The 17,640-nt window shown below is 43.5% G+C and overlaps 1 long non-coding RNA gene across 2 annotated transcripts in view; it reads right to left on the bottom strand.

Moving 5' to 3' along the window:
* Positions 1-8,486: 8,486 nt before the first annotated feature.
* The window catches only part of LOC309517863, a 33,301-nt gene continuing 24,147 nt past the window's right edge, over positions 8,487-17,640 (bottom strand). For both annotated transcript variants that reach the window (XR_014213297.1, XR_014213298.1), the window contains 2 exons: positions 14,699-14,826; positions 8,487-8,592 (listed from right to left, as the gene is read on the bottom strand). This is a non-coding gene — a long non-coding RNA (uncharacterized lncRNA). The remainder of the gene's footprint in view (positions 8,593-14,698; positions 14,827-17,640) is intronic.

Here is a 17,640-nt window from a genome sequence, read left to right as displayed (position 1 = left end):
CCATCGGGAGGGGATGGAAGGCGAGGGAGAGGCGCCTCTGGAGGGGGAAGGGCGAGTTGCCCGCCTGCGAGGAAGGGCGCGTGAAGTGGAGGATGCGGGCGGGGGGACACAAGGAGTTTTTTTAAAAAAGGGGACGTTTTCAGCATAAAAAAATAAAACACCCGTACACCAATTCATCTGTAGGCGCTCTTAGAAAATAGTATATGTTGATTGGTGAGAAGGCAAGCAGGGAACACTGGGTAATTCGCGCTCAAAACATAGAGTGAAACCTCAGTTAACCTTATATAAAGTGTTTGCAGTAAAGGCTATGTTCTGAATTATTACTAAATATGCAATATCACGAAACGTAAACAAGAGTCCTGAGACACCTTTAGACTAGCAAATTCAACATTGGTCTCCATTCGTTGGCTTAGACTGGCACATCCAACACATTAAAAGCACCCATTACTTTCCCTGACAAATCATGGGCACTGCACTTTGTTAAGTGTGCTGGGAGTTGTAGCACTGTGAGGAAGAAACTATAATACCCAGGATTCTTTGGAGGAAGCCATGTGTTAGTGCATGACTGTGTGGATTTTGTTTGGTTTTGTTTTCACTTGAAAAATGTGCCAGGGAGAGGAGCTGGCGAGAGCAAGGGGGCAACTGCAGTAGTTCAGAACAGGGGGAGGTATGGTGTGGGAGGTGGGGCAAGCTGGGTAAGGGGCACATGGCACAGGCAATTGGTGCTGTGTGCCAGCCTTCCTCCTCCAACCTGGGTAATTGTGGTTGTCCTGTCAGCCAGCCCTTGGATCTGCACATGGCTGTTGCTGAATGCCAGGTCAGCTTGGAATAAGATCTCCCTCATCCATGACTGGATTGTGGGCGAGGAAGCCAATGTGGTCTGTATCACTGAGACGTGTGGGTGAGCAGGGTGAAGTTTCTCTCAGCCAGCTGTGCCCACCTGGGTACTCAGGGCAGACTTGAGGGGCAAGGAGGGTTTTCTGTGTGCCTAGTATTGGACAATCGGGATAGATTAGGGATTCTGCTGGCTTCCCACCCACTTTGCTGCCCAACAGTCTCCCTGCCTGGACCTTGTGTTCTTGACTGGGCCGTTAGAGGGTAATCTGAAATTGGGGGTTTTGACACCAGTCCACTGTCATGGTTAGATCACTTCCTGTTGAAATTTAGGCTTTCAGCACTTTCCCCTCTCTGCAGAGGCAGGGAACCTATTAGGATGGTCCGCTCTCTGAGGTTGATGAATCCAGTGAGTTTCCAGACAGCTCAGAGGGATTTCTTGGCACCCCTGTCAAAGCCCAGGCTGACCTCTGGAACAACCATTGCTCTTGAGCGCCATCTCCTGCTTTGTGTCGCTCATTTGGCTCCCTGGTGTACTCCAGAGCTTGTTCTTTTGCAATGAGTCTGGTCTGTTTATCTTACGTAGAATGAAGAAGGGCATTTCTGGCAGCTGATCACATTGAACAGGTGAATTGACCCCCTGATGTTTGTGGATGACATAATTAGGTCCTGTAATAAGTGTTGCCAGAGTAGGAACAGGGACAAAAAGAATATTAACAGTTTATCATTCTGTTAAGTAATGAAGTCCTAAATGAATCCCCTAAAATTATTCGAATTATATCCTCAGTTATAAATCCAGGCCCCAGTGTTTAACTGGCTGCTAGATTGGATGCAGCATGTAACTCAACATTAAAGCTGTCCAAAGACTCTGAATGAGCTGTAGGTGTTCCATTTTCTACATGGGGGCTGGTCAACTAATACCAGTTTCGAAATAATTCTTCCATTATGAGATTTAAACATCATCATTACCGTATAGCAGTATTGAGATAGCTGGAAACAATAGAAAACTACAAAAGGGTTATATCAGCTGTCTCAGCTTAGGCCGCAGGGCATCACAATGGTTACTCCCCTATCCCCTCTAAAAAAAACACCCTTACCAGGTGACGACACAAATCTACACCATAAACTTAAAAGGTAAAGGGACCCCTGACCATTAGGTCCAGTCGTGACCGACTCTGGGGTTGCTGCGCTCATCTCGCTTTATTGGCCAAGGGAGCAGGTGTACAGCTTCCGGGTCATGTGGCCAGCATGACTTAAGCCGCTTCTGGCGAACAAGAGCAGCGCACGGAAATGCCGTAAGGTGTCATGCTTTCGAACTGCTAGGTTGGCAGGAGCAGGGACTGAGCAACGGGAGCTCACCCTGTCAAGGGGAACTGCCGACCTTCTGATCGGCAAGTCCTAGGCTCTGTGGTTTAACCCACAGCGCCACCTGCGTCCCACACCATAAACTTACAACCTCTTTTTTTTAATAATAATATTTATTAGAGGTTTAAAGATTACAGAAAAAAGAAGAAATAATGAAAAGTTAAACAAAACAAAAAAATTACAGCAAAACAACAAGAAAAACAAAAACATTTAAAAACACATCCAATGTTTCCGTATCTTTATCTTTCAATTACTTGTTTCATCGACCTCCTCACACCTCCCTTTTTTGTATTCTAGTTAAATTAGCTATTTCAGCAAATCCTTTCCATCTCTCTCAATTTTTGTTCTATAATCTATCTTAACACAATCTAACCTTAAATTTTCCACTTTGGCCCATTAACAATCTATTTTTACTTAATTCTTTATAACATTTCTGCTAAAGCCATATAACTTCATTCCAGCATCCTTCTAACATTCATTAATTTTGCAATATTTCTGTAAATATACTTTAAATTATTTCTAATCTTCTTCCACCGACTCTTCTCCCTGGTCTCAGATTCTGCCAGTCATTTCCGCCAATTCCATGTAGTCCATCAGCTCCATCTGCCATTCTTCCCGGGTGGGTAGATCTTGTGTCTTCCAATGCTTTGCGATAAGTATTCTTGCTGCTGTTGTAGCATACATAAAGAAAGTTCTATCCTTCTTTGGCATCAATTGGCCGACCATGCCCAGGAGAAAGGCCTCTGGTTTCTTCAGGAAGGTATATTTAAATACCTTTTTCATTTCATTATAAATCATCTCCCAGAAATTCTTAATCCTTGGGCATGTCCACCAAAGGTGAAAGAATGTACCTTCAGTCTCATTACATTTCCAGCATTTATTATCGGGCAAATGATAGATTTTTGCAAGCTTGACTGGTGTTATGTACCACCTGTAGATCATTTTCGTTAGATTCTCTTTTAAGGCATTACATGCCGTAAACTTCATACCTGTGGTCCATAACTGTTCCCAGTCAGCCATCATAATGTTATGTCCAACATCTTGTGCCCATTTAATCATAGCAGATTTCACAGTTTCATCCTGAGTATTCCATTTCAACAGCAAGTTATACATTCTTGACAGATTCTTAACTTTGGGGTCTAACAATTCTGTTTCCAATTTTGATTTTTCCACCTGGAAGCCTAGTTTTTTGTCCAAATTATATGCCTCCATTATTTGATAATAATGGAGCCAGCCTCGCACTCTGTTTTTTAATTTTTGAAAACTCTGCAGTTTTAATCTGTCTCCCTCTTGTTCCAGAATTTCCCAATACTTCGGCCATTTGGCCTCCATATTGAGTTTTTTCTGAGCCTTTGCTTCCATTGGTGACAGCCATCTTGGGGTTTTATTTTCTAGCAAGTCCTTATATCTTATCCAGATATTAAACAGTGCTTTTCTGACAATATGGTTTTTAAACGCTTTGTGTGTTTTAACCTTATCATACCACAGATATGCATGCCAACCAAATACATTGTTGAAACCTTCCAAATCCAACACATCAGTGTTTTCAAGAAGCAGCCATTCTCTCAGCCAACAAAAGGCGGCTGATTCATAATAACGTTTAAAGTCTGGCAGGGCAAATCCACCTCTTTCTTTAGCATCAGTTAATATCTTAAATTTTATTCAAGGCTTCTTGCCCTGCCAGACAAATCTAGAGATGTCTCTCTGCCACTTCTTGAAACAGTCCATTTTGTCCAAAATTTGCAATGTTTGAAACAGAAACAGCATCCTTGGCAATACGTTCATTTTTATCACAGCAATTCAGCCTAACAGTGATAACTTCAAGTTTGACCATATTTCTAAGTCCTTTTTCACTTCAGTCCAACATTTTTCATAGTTATCCTTAAATAAATTCACATTCTTAGCAGTCATGTTAACCCCTAAATATTTCACTTTCTTAACCAGTGTTAATCCTGTCTCCTTCTGAAACTTATCTCTCTCAATCACAGTTAGATTTTTCTCTAAAACCTTAGTTTTCATCTTGTTCAACTTAAAGCCTGCTACCTGACCAAATTCTTGAATCAATTCCAGTACTCTTTTAGTGCTAGATTCTGGCTCCTGTAAAGTCAATACCAAATCATCAGCAAATGCTTTCAGTTTGTACTGTTTAGCTCCCACTTGTATACCTTTAACCAATTGGTCCCTTCTAATCATATTTAGCAAAACCTCCAGGACCAATATAAAAAGCAATGGAGAGATTGGGCAACCTTGTCGTGTTCCTTTCTCAATCTTAAATTCTTCCGTCACTAGAATCATAGAATCATAGAGTTGGAAGAGACCACAAGGGCCATCGAGTCCAACCCCCTGCCAAGCAGGAAACACCATCAGAGCACTCCTGACATATGATTGTCAAGCCTCTGCTTAAAGACCTCCAAAGAAGGAGAATCCACCACACTCCTTGGCAGCAAATTCCACTGTCGAACAGCTCTTACTGTCAGGAAGTTCTTCCTAATGTTTAGGTGGAATCTTCTTTCTTGTAGTTTGGATCCATTGCTCCGTGTCCGCTTCTCTGGAGCAGCAGAAAACAATTATTCACAATTAATTTAGCCTTTTGTTCTGAATAAATTGCACCTATACCATTTCCAAAACCTTGACCAACCCCCATCCCCTGTAAATTCTTTTTCATAAAACTCCAAGAAATATTGTCAAAGGCTTTCTCCACGTCCACAAATATCAAAACTGCTTTAGTATTAATCTTCACTTGTAGTTTTTCTAGGATATTAAGTATGTTCCTCGTATTGTCAGACAAATGTCTGCCCGGGAGAAAACCCGCTTGATCTTTATGAATTTCTTCTGCTAACACCTTTTTTAACCTTTTAGCCAAAATATCTGCAAAAAATTTATAATCCATATTAAGCAGTGATATGGGGCGGTAGTTCTTGAGCTGTGTCTTTTCAGTCTCTGTTTTTGGTATAAGTGTAATATAAGCTTCCTTACACAACTCTGGTGCCCTTTTCCCTTCCAGTATTTCATTACAGACTTCCTTTAAAGGTTGTATTAACCATTCTTTCAGAGATCTGTAGTATCTTGAAGTCAATCCATCCGGTCCTGGGGATTTACCTAGTTGCATGTTCTGAATGGCCCCTTCTACTTCCTGCTCCATTATTTTATAATTCAGCATTAACTTATTTTCCTGAGAAATTTTTTGTAGTCCATTATTTTCCAAAAATCTATCAATGTCCATTTCTTCCTGCGTCGCCTGTGTATATAGTTGTTTAAAATACCTCTGGAACCACTTTCTAATTTCCACTGGATTCTGTATATTCTTTCCTTCCACTTCCAAATTCGTAATGGTATTAAGTTTTTGTCTTTTTTTCATTTGCCAAGCCAACAGTTTTCCGCACTTATTTGCCGATTCAAATGTCTTTTGTCTCATCTGTTTAATCTTCCATTCTATTTCCTGATTCATCATTTTCGTATATTGTACTTGATATAACTTTATCTCTTTCAAAATCTGCGACTTTGGTTTCAGTCTGCTTCTTCTCTCCTTCCTTTATTTTTCCTAGGATTTTATCTTTTTTCTCATTTTGAATTCTCTTCTTAATTGCATTCTGTTGTATCAGAAATCCTCTCATACCCGCTTTGCTTGTGTCCCAGATTACTCTTTTTTCCACAGTAGTGTTCATATTTATCTCAAAATAGTCTCTCAAAGTTTTTTGGGCCTTCTTAGTCACTTCTTCATTCCTAAACAAAGTATCATTCATCCTCCATCTAAAGGAACCAATTGGCGTCAGTTTCATTTCCATCTTCACAGCATTATGGTCGGAGCAAGTTTGGGGCAGATTTCCACTTTACTAGTCTTCGGAGCCAGTCCTCTAGTTACCTAAATTTGGTCAATTCTTGTCCATGTCATTTTAGCCTCAGAGAAGAAAGTTCCCTCTCTTCCCAGGGGGTTCTTCGTTCTCCAAATGTCAACTAAATCCATATTTTCAGTCATGTCAAAAAGTGGCATAAACCTACAACCTCTTAAACCTCTTTGATAGTCATGGCTTCTCCTGGAAAATCCTAGGAACTGTTGTTTGTTAGGGGTTGCTGGAAATTGTAGCTCTGTGGGGAGTCTCCTAACAACTCTCAGCATCCAGTTCCCAGAATTCTTTGGGGGAAGCCATGACTATTAAAAGTGATATAAGAGTGCTTTAAATATATGGTGTGACACTTTTTAATAGCTAAGTGCTAGCTGAGGCTCCAGCCTGCCTTACACTATCCTCCTTTTCCCCAAATGCCTCTCAGCTATCACTTAGCTCTGCAGTGCACCTAGCCAACCTGTTTCTAAAAATAAATTAAAACCACCTCATCTCTGCAAGGTGGAAAGGCAAAGAGGTGGGGACAGAGGTGGATTTAGGGGAGCATGACTGGTTCAGTTGCACTGGGCGTGGAGCCTCAGGGGCACAACAGGGGACACCACAACTATGATTTAGAATGGAGTGCGAGAGGCAGGAGGCACCGAATTTTGGCATAGCACATGACACCACTGAAATTTGAGACACCAAGGTCTGCCACTGGTGGGTAACAGAGAGCCTTTTGGTGCCACAGAGCAATTTCCTAATAGAATGTTTTGTTTTGTTTTGTTTTCCAACACAGTGGTGAATCAAACAACCAGCTCCCCAAGAGTCTGGTGGTAATACTCCTGTAGCAGAAAGGTCAGGTTTTATTTTTAATACAGCTGTTTTGTGTAAGAGCAGTTGTGCACAAAAAGTTGTTTTTAAAATTAAAATACAATTCCGTTGTTGTTATTATTATTATACCTCACCTTTTTCCTTGAAAAAGACTCAGGGTAGCTTACAGATAAAATAAGAACAGCTAAAAAAGGGGGGGACATTAATTTTATTAAAATTAAACACACACACATATATGTAACCCCCCATTTACATGGGGGTTACGTTCCAAGGCACCACATGCATCAGTGAAATCGCATATATTTGAAACGCTATTGAAAAAGCCTGCAAACACTCTGTTCCACCTCTGCCCCATTTTTGGGTCACTTCTGGGTTCAGCACGATGCACGTGCGCAGAGTCACATGCATATTGAAATCGTGCAAATGCAGGGGTGGGTGCCTGTATATTCAAGAACCATCAAGAAAAATCAGGCTTTATCTTTTCCTTTGTGCTGGTGGGAACAAAATGGAGGCAGGTGGTCTGGTGACAGACAAAACCCAGTGAAATGTCCTCACACAATTAAAGAAACCACCACCACCCGCACATTGGGCTTCTGGTACGTCCACAGCAACATGCAATTTTATATTGGAGTTTCTTCCCATACCAGATTATGCACTGATTGGTAAAATCTGAATTTAGGCTGGGGAAAGTGTGGGCTGCCACTTAGATCAGGAGGATTTCACACACACACACACACACACACACACAGAGAGAGAGAGAGAGAGAGAGAGAGAGAGAGAGAGAGAGAGAGAGAGAAATACAATCAGTTTCAAACCCAGCTTTAACTCCACTGTGACTTAGGAGCAGGGTGATGTGATAGTTTTGCTTCCATTTTCAGGGTCCATACAGAAAGTAGCTTTGGGGAATTCTTGCTTGGAGCCATGGCACGTGTGCTATCAGGTCCTACTGAGGCATTCACTGACCACTGTCCTCACCCACCCAGACTGTTTCTGACTACAATGCACTTGACACATGATACTCCGACTACTTAATAAGCCAGGAAGGGCAAGGGTCAAGCGTACAGCTGGTTGACCTCACACTTCCAAGAATCTCATCCTCTTTCACACACTATTTAGGGTTTAGGAGCAGGTGACAACAAGAAATGTAAAATTTTGCTATGTTCTGCCTCTGCCCACCTGTTCTGAAGATTCCGTTAATGTTAATAGATTCCAAACCATTGTCAGATTCGCCTTCCCTTCTATCTCAAGGCATGAAGGCCCACAAACCACCCTGAAGTGTAGCTGCAATTCCAGTTTAACTGTAATGGCTTCCCCTCCAAAGAAATGTTGGGAACTGACATCTTGTGGTACCAAGGGTGTTTGCCAGGAGAGCTACTACTAGTGCTCTGTATTCCGAAGCAGGCAGGCAAGCAGGAAGATTTTACACCTTGTAGAACACAAGATATGAGGCAAAACGCGCAGGCACATTTGCCGATTTGTTTTGTGAGAAACTTACCTCTTCCTGTCTTTCAGGGTTTTCAACCAACGAATGAAGACATAGCAATGACTGACGTTTAGGAAGGCAGATCTAGCCAATCAGATGAAGAGATGACTAGAATGAAACACCCACTGTCTTTAGAAGGAACTTCTGGGTTCTTTTTTTTTAGTCCTTTTTTCCTTTCTTGTCTTCCTTGGTGGAATAATAATAGCTGCCCAGCAGAAAACAAATCAGGTAGCCAGGATTTAGTGTAGCTGTGTACTGGACAAAAGGTACCCAAAAACAAAAGGTATCAATGAAGATGGGAATGCATAATATTTCTAACATAGGTCTTATTTCTTCACCACCCCCACCCCCCAAAAGTCCCCCCTGCCTCCCAGCTGGTAAACATTTTTTTAAAAATACAGTCATAGCCAATGCAAATAACTCTTACACCCATATTGCAAAGAACAGGACTGGATGATGGTGATGTATAGAATTTATATTCAGTACCGCCCTATACCTGTGGGTCTCAGGGCACTTCACAGAATAAAAGCAAGATATAAAACCACAAAATACCTAATAAAAATAAAAACAGCAACTCAATATCCCCCCACAAAAAACACACATTTTAAAAGGCCAAGGATGTAAATCGGATTAACCAAAGTCCAGGTTAAAAAGGAACATTTTTGCCTGGCGCCTAAAGGTATATAATGAAGGTGCAAGGCAAACAACCCTGGGGAAAGCATTCCACATACAGGGAGCCACTGCAGAAAAGGCCCCGTTCTTTTGTTGCTACCCTCCGAACCTCTCGAGGAGGGGGCACACAAAGGAGGGCCTCAGAAGATAGCAGGGTCCAAGTAGGTTCATATGGAAAGAGCTGAGAGAGCATGGGTTATGCCCACCTTGCAGAGTAACCCAGAACAAACCCAAGACTGTATTGCAGTGTTGTCTATGCCTCTTGTGCATTTTGAAATAGTAAGGGAGCTGTGAAGTTGATGGCAGCAGCAGTGCAATTCATTAAAAGCTAGAGACAGCCAAGGAAAGAACGGAGGGCTTCATTTGTGGGTGGAAGGCCAGCATCTAGAGGCCAGCTCTATGCACAGATTGAACAGAAGGCCTTACCAGTTGAGAAACTGGAGCAGGTAGCTTCTGAAAGGTAAGGCCACCAACGTCTTGCCACTGCTCAGTCACCAAATCTACCAGAAACGGTTGACCAGTTCTCCAGTGCAGTTTATACTTCTTTGTCCACTTATTGGGAAAATTCCTGTGTTCACCCATGTATGAAGGCTGAAAAGTCTATGTGAAACCCCCAGCTCTCTCCTACAGCCACAGCTCCCAGCATTCATTGGGTTAAATCTATAACTAAGAAGCGTCTTTAAATCTTAACCTTTTCTTACCTAGCCTCGAAACTGGTTGGGTCCTCTGCCTTCCCTCACCCATTTACTTCAACCTAGGTTTGTCAAAGTGCAAGTAGATGAATAGGTACAGTGGGAAGGTAAATGGTGTAAATGACCGAGAAAAACTGTCTGTGGACAAACGCCGGCTCCCTCGGCCAGTAAAGCGAGATGAGCGCCGCAACCCCAGAGTCGTGTGCAACTGGACTTAATTGTCAGGGGTCCTTTAGCTTTTGTTTGTTTGTTTGTTGTAGTACATTAGGTGACACTATTGAAGTGCCATCCCCAGCCTTCTCCCCATCTCCCTAGCGTTGTCACATACACAACCCTGGAGACAAAAAGGAATCTTGGAGTACCTTAAAGTCAAACCTTATCTACTTGTGGCATAAGGCGGGACAGTACAGTTGGTAAAGTGTAAGACTCTTAATCTCAGGGTCGTGGGTTCGAGTCCCGCATTGTGCAAAAGATTCCTGTATTGCAAGGGGTTGGATTAGATGACCCTCGTGGTCCCTGCCAGCTCTACTATTCTGTGATTCTAAGGTCTCATGGAATGCTCAGCCCAGAAAAGCTTACGCCACAATGAATCGGTTGGGCTTTAGGATGCCTTTTGTGCTTTGCTGTGAAAGTCCTTTGGAATTTGCCACGAGACGACAAGGAACTCTGTTCTACAGTAATTATTTGTTCACAGGACATTCGCAATTTTCAAAATGCTTTTATGGCTTTTTACATTTACAGTGGTACTTCGGGTTACAGATGCTTCAGGTTACAGACTCTGCTAACACAGAAATAGTACCTCGGGTTAAGAACTTTGCTTCAGGATGAGAACAGAAATCACGCAGCAGCGGCGCAGTGGGAGGCCCCATTAGCTAAAGTGGTACCTCAGGTTAAGAACGGTTTCAGGTTAAGAACGGGCCTCTGGAACGAATTAAGTTCTTAACCTGAGGTACCACTGTATTTGCCAGTTTACAGCATCATCACAGCATGCCACACAGACATTATGACCTCTGGCCACTAGGTGGCTCCTGGAGTCAGCTTGGTGCAGCTGCGGTCGCTCTCCCTTTGCATGCCTGTATGCACCTATGTCACCTCCATTTTTGTCCCAAGGTGAGCTGTGCATCCGACACTGCTGCCACCCTGCTGCACTGTTGTCCATGCAATGTGTTTCACTTGGTGCCCTCACCACCATTTTTATTTGTTAGGAAATAATGGTTCATTAATTCAATGGAGGGACGCAGGTGGACCTGTGGTCTAAAGCAGAGCCTAGGGCCTGCCGATCACAAGGTCGGCGATTCGAATCCCCGCAATGGGGTGAGCTCCCGTTGCTCGGTCCCTGCTCCTGCCAACCTAGCAGTTCAAAAGCACATCAAAGTGCAAGTACATAAATAAATAGGTACCACTCTGGCGGGAAGGTAAACGGCGTTTCTGTGCGCTGCTCTGGTTCGCCAGAAGCGGCTTAGTCATGCTGGCCACATGACCCGGAAGCTGTCTGAGGACAAACGCCGGCTCCCTTGGCCTACAGAGCGAGATAAGCGTGCAACCCCAGAGTCATGTGTGACTGGACCAACGGTCAGAGGTACCTTTACCTTTACCTAATTCAATGGAAAAGGACTCAGTAGCAGAAGCAGAACTCTTCTCTAATAATAGCAATACTTAAGGTAGCCCTGCACTGCACCAATGCTAACAGGTGTCGCTTCAGATGCTGTTAAACCACAACTTCTATCATCCTTGGTCATTGGTCATGTTGGTTTGGGGCATATGGAGCTTGGAATATAACAGCATCTTCTGTCCACAGGTTAGCTGCTGCCCCGGACTTATTTACAGGTTTTGTTTTATAATTTGTTATTACCCTCAACTCCACTGCATGCAACAGAGCCGAAATCTTAAATGAATCAGTTTCTGTACTGACCACCAATTAAATGCTAAATAATTGCGTGAGTAGCGGTAGTGCAACATAATGTAAATGGCAATGGTAGTAAAATGATCAGAAACCAAATATTAATTTGATTTCTCAGCCATCAATGGAAGCAACTTTATGTGGCAATGGTAGTAAAATGATCAGAAACCAAATATTAATTTGATTTCTCAGCCATCAATGGAAACAACTTTATATATATTCCTTCCATCCAGTGAATTAATTTCAGATTGGACTAAATCCACCAAAAAACATTGGTTCACTTGACAAATTTAAGCCCGTTCCCCTAAATTGCAGGTAATGCATGAGCTGGTTAAGGTATGCAGGAATTTATGATTGCTCTTCACTTCCTCTTTCAAACAGTTATACCCAATTCTGCTCCAGCCCTATGGAAACTACTTTGCTTCTTATTTGTCCGCACACCGATATTATTCCCCCTTTGCCACAATTAAGATACTTTATGTTTAGATCTGTTATGCCTGACCCATATCATATAGCATAAAGCATAAGCCCTTCTGATGCCTGGGGCATTTCCAAGCAGAATTCCAGAAATAAATGCTTATGCAAACACAAAATGACCTTCTCTTAAAGTACACTTTTGCTCATAAAGCTGAGTATTTTAGATTAATGAGCAATGATGACATCTGAGTTCTGGTGGCTATTAGCTGTTGGACATTTCATCTACAGTGGTACCTCGGGTTAAGAACTTAATTCGTTCTGGAGGTCCGTTCTTAACCTGAAACTGTTCTTAACCTGAGGTACCACTTTAGCTAATGGGGCTTCCCGCTGCCACTGCACGATTTCTGTTCTCATCCTGAAGCAAAGTTCTTAACCCAAGGTACTATTTCTGGGTTAGAGGAGTCTGTAACCTGAAGCGTGTGTAACCTGAAGCATCTGTAACCCAAGGTACCACTGTACTTGGAAGAGGGCTGAAGGGAACAGCTTGGTGGTTTTGATTGTAGCCAATGAGAAAGGGGGGATCTGATTTTTTCCCCAGTAGTTTGCAAGAGGATATGCTTTGCTTTGGGGAAATCGATGCTGCTTTAAAGACTTGCCCTTTCTGTCTGGGCGTCTGCCCACTCTGCTCTGCTCAACATGTGCATTTGTAGATGAGCATAAACATATCTCACAGAGAATGAGCCCTGTAAAGGGCTGCCTGTGGAGTTTCCTATCTCTTGGGGAAAGGGAAAGCACGAGAAAATAATTTTTGCTTTCGAAGGCTTCTCCAGGTCAAAGGAGTTAACCTTCATCAGAATAGGCTGCCTTCTGCATTCCGAGCATAGAGCTCCACTGGAATGCCGGAACTGACATGTGGGAATTCTCTGACATATATCAGCCCCAGAGGGCATTTTTTCCTCTATCGCTTGTGTGAATGAACACTGAAGTGGTTTTATTAATCTTGTTATTTCCTGTGTGGTTTTCCTGTGTGTAGTGATTCTGTAACAACTTGTCTGCTCCAACTTCGTACAGCATGCGCCGTTGTCTTCTTGGGTCCAGAAAATAAGACAAGACAGATAAAGGTTACATAGCAACAGGACAGGCTTCTGCTAAGCCTGGGGACATGTAGCCTTTTCAGATGCACTTGGTTGGGCTTGTGGATGTCAAAAGCTGACAGCGGCCCAATCTGGCTCTGCAAAAGATAATGGTATCGCCAGCCACTTGTGCACTTCTATACTGTTGATTGCCAAGAATAAAAGTTTGCAAATTTGCTTGCCAGCAGCCACTGGTTGCAAAATCAACAACTTCCGAATAAAATAAAAAGCCATCCCGTCTAAATCAGAACTGGGGTTGGAATGATGTGACTCAGATCCCTATATTTGACACAGGCTAAAACAGTCCACAGATGACGTTGGAAAACCGGTGATGGGCTGAACATTGATTCTTGGTATAACAGAGTATGCTCAATAGCATTGGCTGAGAAACTAACATGCCAGGTGGGAGCGGCAAAGGGCAAACACAATCTATATTCCTTTTATAACATATGGCAAATGTTTATTTGAATACATAAATGGTTCAGATTGTGGCAGGAATCCACCCAGCACTCAAGGGAAAGTGTGACGTGATCTCTTAGAGTAATCAAATGAAACTTTAACACATGGCATGATAAAAGTCTGTACTATAATTTTATCGGGACAAGTTACTTGTTGTTTACTGTTGTAACAATTGTTTTCTCAAAAATTTATCTTCTGTACCATGAAAATAAATAACAACAGTATATTATTATTATTATTATTATTATTAAAAAACCAGTTCACAGATATAGGGTTAAAATACTATGCTCAGAAACTGAAAACTCCCCCCTCCCCTTCAAACCAATTGAATCTGCAAAGCCGTGCTCTGTGACTTGAAAGCTTGCACTTTGCCTTTTAATCTCTTTGGTCCAAATGAACATTTCACTTTACATGTTCTGTGTACGGCAAGGAACAACGCCCGCCTTCTCCTCCCCCCCCCCTCCCGGTGCATTTTGTTGCTTATTTCACGGAGAAAGGGCGTTGAAATCCGCTGCAGATGTAAACACACCCCACATTTGGCTGTGCTGCAGTTTCCTCTGCATTGAGGGCTCCCCCTCCCCAAACTCCCACCTCCCCTTCCCCTTTAATATCTGCTAAGGGATTAGTGACATATTCGCAAAACCCAAACAAACAAACAAACAGATCTCTTGGTCTAGGGTGGCTGTTTTTGTCCCTCCTCCTCCTCCTCCTCACACTATGGTTCATTGAGCCTGCCCTTCTTCTGTTTTTTTTTTAAAAAGAAATCCCTCCTTGCTCTCTCAGCCTGCAAAATAAAACATGCCTTGCTTTGTAACAGGAATTTCCTGTAGCCAGAAAACTACACACACACACACACCCGCTCACGGCTCAGATCCTGCTCATACACGTGTCGTGTCTCCTCCCCTCCTGGGCTCTGCACATGTCACTGCAGCAGAGCTGCCTAGTGAAGAAGTTGTTGTGGCTAAAAATGGAATGCGCCTCACATGGGCGGCACATGTGACCGAGAGAGGCAAGGCTTTCTAAACAAACAGCCCTTCTCAGATGGATACGGCTTTTGAAAACACAAGGAGCAGAAGAGAGCAACTCACATGGGATGGTGGGAGAAAGGCAGGCCGCCTGCTGGCTGGAGACAACACCCTGGAAAGGCACATGGCAGGTGGCTTTGCCAGGCAGGGTGGACCCTGTTTGACTTTGCCCTGATCCAATAAAGCAGACTCTGAAAATAAAAACAACACGATCTTGAAAACAATGGCCAGATCTGCCTCCTTAAAGGGAAAGCTAAACCAAAAGGGATCAAAACAACTGGTCTCGAGTGTCCCAGCCGGCCTGTAATTTTCACGCTTTGAAGATTTCATGGGAACATCCCTCAAATGAGGGGTGTTCCATGTCCCACTGGGTGTACCCCTCCTCCTATGTGCTCTGGGGTCTTGCTGTAGCCAAGTGGGGCACTCTAAAGTGCTTTGCCCAAAGCTCTCTGTTTTGTACCGTTCGAAAGAACTGGAGAAGCTTAAGACATGAACTCAGCAGCTCCTGAGCAGAGGAGGGTTCAACCAGGCTTTGTGCTGTGTTGCCAGCATGTTCCCTTTCGGAAACTGTGTGGTGGTGAAGGAGATCCCCTTCCCTGCGGACCCCTGAAGTCAACTTTTGACAGGGTGCGGTGGGATCGCACACCTAGCAATCACCTAGCAGACATCATCATGACACCAGGTAATTGACGAGTGGGGCTCCCAGACCCACCCGTAAAAGTGGATGGGGTGTAAGACAAAGATCTGGCCTGCCAGGCCAAAAATATTCCCCACCCCTGCACTAGGGAGATGCTCACAAAGGGAGAGAACGTGTATATGGACATGCTATTCATGGTGTGGCTGAAAGGGCCAGTGCCACCCGCAACTCGTCTATTCCTAGCTGGCTCTGCCTGGCTTTATTTTCCCACGGCTTCTGCCAACTCTACCTCTCTTGACTCCTTGGCTTCTGCTTATTGCTTCATCTAGCACCTTTCCTAAGGCTTCCGTGGCCACTGTCTCTTTCCTTGGTCCCTGCATCATCACCTTTTCCTATGCTCCCAACCTGGTCTTGAAACAGCTCCCATAACCATCGATTCCCTTCTCCTGGCTGGTACACTTCCTTTCCTAAGTCTCCTGCCTTTCATAATACAGTCGCATTTCACTTTCTGGGCGAACTGAGGCACCATCACAAGGTGTATTTTGGGGATTTTTTGTTTTTTTTAAGTGGAGCTTGTAAAACTCTTCTCCTAATGTTAAGTGTTGCTGGGCACGTGTCTCTCTTACAACCACAGGCTGTCCGTTTGCTCTTGGGTGGTTACACTGAAGTCCAGCAATTCGTTTGCCATTTAGTGTTAAATTTAGGAACTTGATCCTGCCATTAGGCTGCATCCCTGTCTTTCCCACCACACCCTGTGGGAGCCAGTGTAACAGGTGGGTGGCGCTACCTTGCCTGTCAATCATTTGACATCACTATGATACCAGGTCATAGTTTTGGCTGTGTGGGTGTTCAGATGCTATGCAAACCCCAATGGCAATTAAATTAAGTCATGGTATGGTGATTCTGGTTTTTGTTGAACTGTGGACAATGGCGGTCATATTATTCCATTAAGGAAGATGGGTGTGAGTGACAGTCTAGACCCACAAAGCACAATCCGGCAGGGAGTCTAACTGAAATGAATGGGAATTGCACAACAGCATAATGTTGTTGGATTTTGCACCTCTGGCCCCAAGATGTCTTGGGGTGGCCTTAGCATGAGATAGCCCCTTCTAGCATGAGATGTGAGGAGGCAGAAATAAGGTGATGGAAGTGTAGTAGTTACCATTGGAGTTTGACCATAAGGATGTACAATAACTCCTCCTGGATGATTTCAGAGACCCATCTACAGTAGTCTAACATCCTGTTCTCATGGTGCCTGGTATGTTTGGAACTGCCTTCCAGGAACCCTGCATGATATCACCTCTGTTCCTTCCTTTAAACCTCTCATTTAAGCCCAGCTTTTTCAGAAAACATTTGGCTCAACCCCTGAGTTTTCATCCCCTGCTGTTAACTCAAGATTGTATTAAAGACTACTGAAGCACGTGCAACCAAAACAACTGCATATTGCTTTCCTCTTTACTCCTGCCTCTTCTGTTTCCCTTGCGTGCTGAAATTTTAGAATGTAAGTAAGCTCCTTGGGGCAGGGACCTGCCCTACTGTACTGATAGTTATTTATAAAATAAATGAATAGAGAGTTGCCAACTGACCAGGGGAAAATGCCTGAGCTGCTCTTGTGCACTTAGCAACAGTTTGGTGTGCAGCAAAAATCATGGCAAACTCATTGCGGCATGGGGATAAACACCACTGTCAGCTAATATCTGTGTACCAAGCCTCTGTTGAAGACGCAGCTATAGCAGCTGGTTGAGAAGCTGGCATCCTAGAGATGTTGAACTAAACATAGCCTTCCCAAACCTGATGCCTTCCTGACGTTTTGGACTACAAATATTGGCCACGCTGCCTACTGCCAACAGGAGTTGAAGTCCAAAACAAGTGCAGAGCACTGGGTTGGGGAAGGCTGAACTAAAATATACTGGTGAATCATCTACTCAACCCAGTTCCAGAGCCAATTGCTCATAGGTTATTAATCAACTGCCAAGCAAGTTCCTTCAAGCCAGCATGCCTGTGGGCAAGGAAACCACGAGCCGCAGTGCACACTGATAACTGTGTCCAAACATTTTGCTACACGTGCAAGTTTATCTTAATTACCCAAGTGAGAGCAGCGGGCTGCAGCACGAATCGGTCAGGGTCAAAAAGACAAATTGCCCTAACGCAGCTGCTGGCACATGAGATGACCTTGGTTTTTGTATAAACTTGCTTGGGGATTACGTATTTTTCTTTAAAAAAAACAAAACCCCAAACAACATCAAAGGGCTTCACTGTAAAATAGCTGAAATGTGGAATGCTGCCCAAGTTAGGTGAATTCTAGGTTAGGAGGAGCAGCTAGCAAAACTCACGCCGACCTACAAAGCTCGCCTCTCTCAAAAACTTC

This window comes from Podarcis vaucheri (genome assembly GCF_965113315.1).
Source record: "Podarcis vaucheri genome assembly, chromosome: 13".
Taxonomy (NCBI): domain Eukaryota; kingdom Metazoa; phylum Chordata; class Lepidosauria; order Squamata; family Lacertidae; genus Podarcis; species Podarcis vaucheri.
Note: the sequence above shows the minus strand (reverse complement) of the source record. Positions and strands in the feature narration are given on the sequence as shown.